The sequence below is a fragment of the Akebia trifoliata genome, chromosome 2 (assembly GCF_017979445.1).
Source record: "Akebia trifoliata isolate Shusen 1 chromosome 2, ASM1797944v1, whole genome shotgun sequence".
Taxonomy (NCBI): Eukaryota; Viridiplantae; Streptophyta; class Magnoliopsida; order Ranunculales; family Lardizabalaceae; genus Akebia; species Akebia trifoliata.
Genome location: NC_141376.1, coordinates 498501 through 505159, shown reverse-complemented (window position 1 = coordinate 505159; position 6659 = coordinate 498501).

Sequence of the window (6659 nt, the reverse complement as noted above, 5' to 3'; positions counted from 1 at the left end):
AAATAAATAATGCATTAATTTCAGTACCCAAACCACGACTTTTTTATTATAATATATATGTATATGTATAAACTCCCTTTTTTTATTTTTCACTAAAAGCTCAAATCAGGGTTTTTTTTCTCTCTCTCCCATTTTATTTTTAAATAATACGCTCTGTTTCCTATTTTTATCGTATGTTTCTTCCTAATTGTTTCTACCACACTCTACTATCGTACTGAGAGTCAGCTCACGATTATTTGACAAGCAATCCACGATTAATCGGCTGAATTTAATTTGTTACTGATATTTTTCAATTACTCTTCATGGTAATAAACAATACTCTATAGAATTGTAGATCATTTGCCTCGAGATACACAAGAAATAGATTTATGATTATTCATATCCCGATGCAAATGATTTACGATTGTATGATGAAGCGGATGTGAAAGGGAGGAGGCATAAAAAAAAAAATTCATTAGTTTAATCGATAATAAAAAGTTGCATGTGCAAAATTCACATCTATGAAAAGGATTTATTTATAATTTAAAATATTGATTAAAGGAATTTTGAAAATTGCATAATAAAAAAATGATTATTTTTTTTAAGTAACATAGAGGTTACAAATTTCTTAATTTTTTATCAAAATAATTTTGATTATATTAAATTCAAATATATATAATAATAATAAAAAGGCATTTATGACCATTCAAATTTTAGTTTGACCACTTCTACTCCACCTTCTCTCATAATAATAGTAAATATATTGTAAGGCAAAAAATGAAATCATGAGATGTTACACATTGCAATGCTAATTGAATTATCGAGTGTTTTGGAATGATATCATATGAAGATCAATCGTCATCAAGGCCTTGAGTGGATAGATCACATTCAATCGTTTTAAAAGGTTTGAGTATGATTTGTTTATAAAGGAAATAAGGAAAAGATTATGTCAATGATCAATATTTAAAATATCGTCTCAAGGCAATTAAAACATTTCAAGACAATCTAAAATATTCTCAAAATACAGAATAATTCAAGATTAATGTTTCAACTTGGTCTTGAGCGAAATATCTTGAAATGATTCAAAACTTTAAACCATGTCAATAGTGAATGTCAAATCTTTGTTATTTTTGGGATCTAACCATGAGCATGTATGTCCTTATTAAAGTCTTTTCCCTAGTTGGACGATTAATTTGTTCCCCCCACTCAATTATGTTTAAAGACGTATATCTCGTTAATTAATATGTTGCATACTCCAAACTTGACTCTTTTTTACTTTGCATTTGTTCTTATAGAAAATTTTCTTGTGATCTAGTTTCATTGAATAAAAAGGTTAAAATAATTTTATGTCTTGTCCAATGTCAATGACTAGGGCTACACCATATGTGTTAATGAGGAACAAGTTATGGGAATCCATATTTTTAAAGAGATGGTACCTTTTGGAAATACATTTGTAAGATGGTTATTATGGAGGGATAAAAATTATCTCCCATTTGGATCATTCATTTCACATCAAAGCGATAGGAATCTTGAGACGGACACGTGACACTATTTAAGTGAAACTCTATTTAATTAAGTAAGAATTCTAATTTGAGGGAATTATTCTCCTTCAGATAATTATTTATTTGGATATGAGTAGATATGAAAATTGTAATCTAATTAGGGTTAGATTTCCTTTATAAGTGTATGATTTTTCTATCTAAAGGATTAGAGGTTATTGTAAAATATGAGGAAAAATAAGAGAAAAAAATAAGAAAAGAATAGGGATCTGAGGAAGGGGGTGAATGTAATCATGTAATATTGGATTAGAAATATAGTGGAATGGTTCCCGAAACTCGTAGATGTCAACATTTGATTTGGATTGAAATTTTGAGGTAGTGCAAAAAAAAAAAAAATGCATCTATAATTATCATCTCATTTCCTGAAGCATTAGAAAGAATAAATGTTTATGATGAATTTAGTCGTCTCTATAAGTATTCATGGAAAATATATCCTAAATGATATACATCTGTATAATAAAATACACTTAACTACAGTTTTGTAAGGTAAAAACGTTTCACTCCAACTTCAGTGGAATTGGGTATATGCTACCCTACTTTAATTTATTGTATTTTCTCTTTATCTTTTTAATTTTATTGTTTTTCCTCTCCTCTTCCCCGATTTTTCACTGATATCCCTTTAATTTTACTATATTTCTTCTTTTATCTTATTTTTCAATAGTACTCCCTAAAATTTTACCATCCTCCCCATTTTACCTCAAAGAGAATGTTGTGTCGTAGGCATGGGCAAACTCTAGTATATAAAACACACACACACAAATTATCTTAATTATGAGAAGCATTGGAATCGATTTTATTATCTCATTAATTTATATTACTCCATGTATTTTAAACTTACAGTATGCTTAAATTAGTAATATTTATGTTGTGATATGATCTAAAGTTGTAAACCCAAGTTTATAAGTTTGGAATATAGAAAAATTATAATGAAATATTTTAAGATCAAGACAAATTCGACAATTCCAGGAAAATTAAAATAATTTGGTTAAAAAAAATTGACTTCAAGAAAATACAATGATGCATGGAAATTTATACAGCACATAAAATATAAGGGGGTTCCCACATTCCCATTTTATTGACATTTTCACCAAATATAACGATTCTTGGATGTGAACACCACCACCACATACTTGCAAAATTCAGAAATGCATTAAGGTCTTGCTTGATTACACATCGTAAATGGTCTGGATTTCCATTTTCCATGGAAAATGGACTGCATTTCCATGAAAAGTTGTAGTTTTCATTGTTTGATTTTTTCCATGGAAGATGGAAATGCACCCCCATCTAAAAATTTAGCAAAGATCGAATTTCATTTTCTTTCTCTTTTCTTCTTCATCCTCCTCCCCTTTTTCTAATTTTTTTCTTTCTTGTTCTCTGTTATTTTTTTCAAATGCAACTAAACATTGAAACTTGTTTTTTCCATCATAACCATTTTCCCATGGACTTGGGAGAACATGGAAAAAAGAATTTTCCTGCAATCAAACAAATCCTAAGTTTAAAAAAATATCAAAAGAAGAGCTCTACAACATGAAAATTATTGATGAAGTTCATTGCAAATAGATGTCAACATTGTCGTATTCCATAAAGAATTAGTTCACTTTCCTCAGATTATTACAAGCATTTATTTATAATTTGTGACTTCTCGAACAAATGTAATACATCTCCCAGAAGTTCAATCCACCTTTTTTTTTTCTTTGTATCTTCTCCTATTTTTCTCTACATTATTTGAGAGAACTATCCCAATTTATAATTTTTCCATCATCCCACCTAAAAGTGTAAAAAATAAATAAATAAATAAATGGCACATAGCCCTGTGTAATCTCTATTAAGCCCAGTCTAACCCACCATTATAATTTTTTGGGATCGGGCTCCGATTTTTCGAACACAGCTCGATTAAGCCCATGTGGGCTCATGCCTCAACTATCATTTTTGTTTTAAATACTACCACCGTCCTATACCCTCCTAATGGTTTATTTAAAAACAAATTTTAGTTTTCATATAGGCTCAAACCAAGCTCGATATGAAGCTTGATTAAAGTGGTCTGGTCTTGAATGTGTGATTTCGATTTATGACTAGCTTGATACTGTACAAGCCCAGCTTGAAGGAAACCGAGCATGTTTTACACCCCTAATTGCACCCCTTTAACTCCCAAAGTTTTAAGTCATATTTCTTATTTAAGCGTTCATATGAATCCCCATTGAATTATATTTCAAAACGTGCATTTGCTTGACTTCTTTACTACCATTTTTTATTTTCAATGTTTACTTTATTTTATCGTATCTTCATTATTGTTACTTGATTCACAACCTTTCTTAGAGAGACCAAATTGTGAGATCAGTCGGTCAACTTGTTAGATACCAATATCTTCCAACTGTTAAATGGTTTGATATCAAGGTGACACAAGTCATAGATGGAGAACATCATCCAACCTGGGGGATATACATTATCTACTATAGGACACACGACATTTGTTATACCCCTTTGGTTATAATCTAAAAAGTGCCACATGTCCAACCAAGATTAAAGTACATATTTTCCAATAATCCAATTCCTTATTGAGGGTGGATAATGGTATAACCACAGTCCATCTTCAAAAAGAGTGAGTCTCTTGGTTAGATACTACATGTATTTATCTATTTATTCAAGTGTTGCTCTTGGTGTAGATTTTTCATATTTTAATGCTTTCGTTTGAATTCCTTTATTAGCCACCTATTGTCTTTTAACCAAAACACTTGGGAAATAAACTATGATTTACCATCCAATACTCAGAAAGTATACTCAATGTGATTTTTGTTATGTGTTAATTCCACATTATAAGGTTGTGACATGCCTGGACTTCGTTTTTCAACACTGTTAGAAAAAAGAGACTTTGGACATCACTTTTTTTAAAAATAAACACTAAAGTGCATTTTTCCAGGGTATAGGGATTGTGCAAAAAAAATGTGGAATTATAGACATCGATTTATGCTTGTTCTTTAAACATCGTTTTTTTTTTAAATCGACATCTAAAAACCACCTTTTACACGCACTTTTTTATCACTCTTATAGACATCATTAAAAAGTGATGTCAAAAGTATTTTTCTAGTAGTGCAACAACGTTTATAGAGGGATTCACACTTGTCTAAAAGACTGCTTCCAAAGAGATTAAATTTATACTTTCATGTAGTAAGATTTGATTCAAGCGTTGTTGTTTTAGACGCATTTTAGTTTATTTTATATACAATTGTTTCTCTTCACTATTAAAAAGAAAAACACTTTGCTTGCTAACTTAGTAAAATTTTGTATCTTATTAAGAGTTATGTGAGTTCATATGGATTATTAAATTGACAATCCAACACTACAATCCTCTAGACTTCATGGAAAAAACTAAGATACAAATAAAAAAATAATTTTAAAAAAAGGGTTTGGTATAATGTTTTGTAAATGGACACCTATTGAATTTCCATTGAACTCCCAAATTTAAAATAGAAATTTAACGATAAAAAATAACCTATTTTAAAGTTCATAGAATTTTGCCTCTACATCCCTGTGGCATTTGTTCACGTTTTTAGATGCCACAAGGTGAGCTCAACAACCAAGGTTAGCCTTACTCTATTAAAAACACTCAAATCCACTAGCTAAAAATCATTGATCAAAATATGCTTGACATGCAACCTCACCAAAGTGTGTTGCGAGGCTTAGAACATTATGCCAAATGGCCTTTTGGCTTACTCCAATTACATCATCAAACATTTGAAAAACTTATCTTCTAAAATTAATATTTGAAAAACTTTAAATAATAGGTGCATAATAGATATCAAGTAGGATGATATGTACTTATATATATAGAGTCGTGATAAATGCACACTGTAAAGTTTGTACGTGGTTAATGTGCCAAGAGCACAAAATCATAGTTCTTTTTCTTCAGGATACACAATGAAAAGATCTATGGTTCTGTGCTCTTGCCACATAAATTGTGTATGATTTATCATGTTCATTCATTACGATTCTTATTTATAACGATGGTTTATTTATACGTTTCATCTCCGTAAGACATTTTTATTAGTGTGACTTTTTATTAAAAAAAAAAAGCCTTTTGTCTCTCGCTCTCTTTCATGTAATTCTACTGTTTAAATATATTTAAAAAATTATTTTAAAATAATTTAGCTTTTAATTCTATGGGTTGCTGGGACAAAAATGGTTTTCAAAATTGTACTACTTTTCTGGCGTGGGATTATTATAATAACAAGATAATAAATAATATTTTAAAGGTACCATCCTTTAAAATAAATATAACTAATTGTTTTAACCGATTTTGGACCACACTTAAGGTCCGCCAACAAAATCAACCATTTTAGACAGAATCTTTACAGCATTAAAGAAAAGACAGACTCCACGGAGTAATAGACGGCTTTTTTACATTTGTTTTCTTTAAAATATATATATTTTTACTATTGAGCGAAATTACTGTTCAAACCTGTTACTTATTTAGAAAATAAATAAATAAAGATGGTTGCTACTGCCACACCAACCATGTGCAAATTTTTTTGGTGATTTATTGAGGAATTGGGTGGCATTAGTAAAAGTTGATGTGGCAATAATAGCTCTCTAAATAAATTACTGAAATCTTATCTTACCGAGAAGACTTCTAAAATAAATAAATGAACAAAAAAGAAATCCGACAGAGAAGTTAACGCCCCTTTGTTAGGTATGAAAAAAAGGTGAAACAGTGTTGTCCTCTTGAGAGAAACGCCGTCCTTAGAATCTAGACCGTTGGATGATCTTATGGTGTGTGTAATGTGAACTACATCTAACCCTACATACTTAGTGAGAAGAACTCGTGAATAAAGTGGATACTGACTTGCTTAGAAAGCTCAACTGACTTTCTTTCCGTGCGGCACGAGTCTTGACTTCTAGACATCATGTGCTAGATAAAATCCATCCAAATTTAATAAACGAGAGACGATGCAGCCTCATTGAAGACGATTTTTTTTTTCTTTTGTTGGCTATTGGTCCATTGGAGGTGGCATGTTGATACATCCCACCCTAGTGTAAAATGAGGTCAAATCAACAAGAAAATTAAAAATATGAAATATTGACCAGTAAAATCGAGATTCATTAGCTGACATGATAAGACATGAT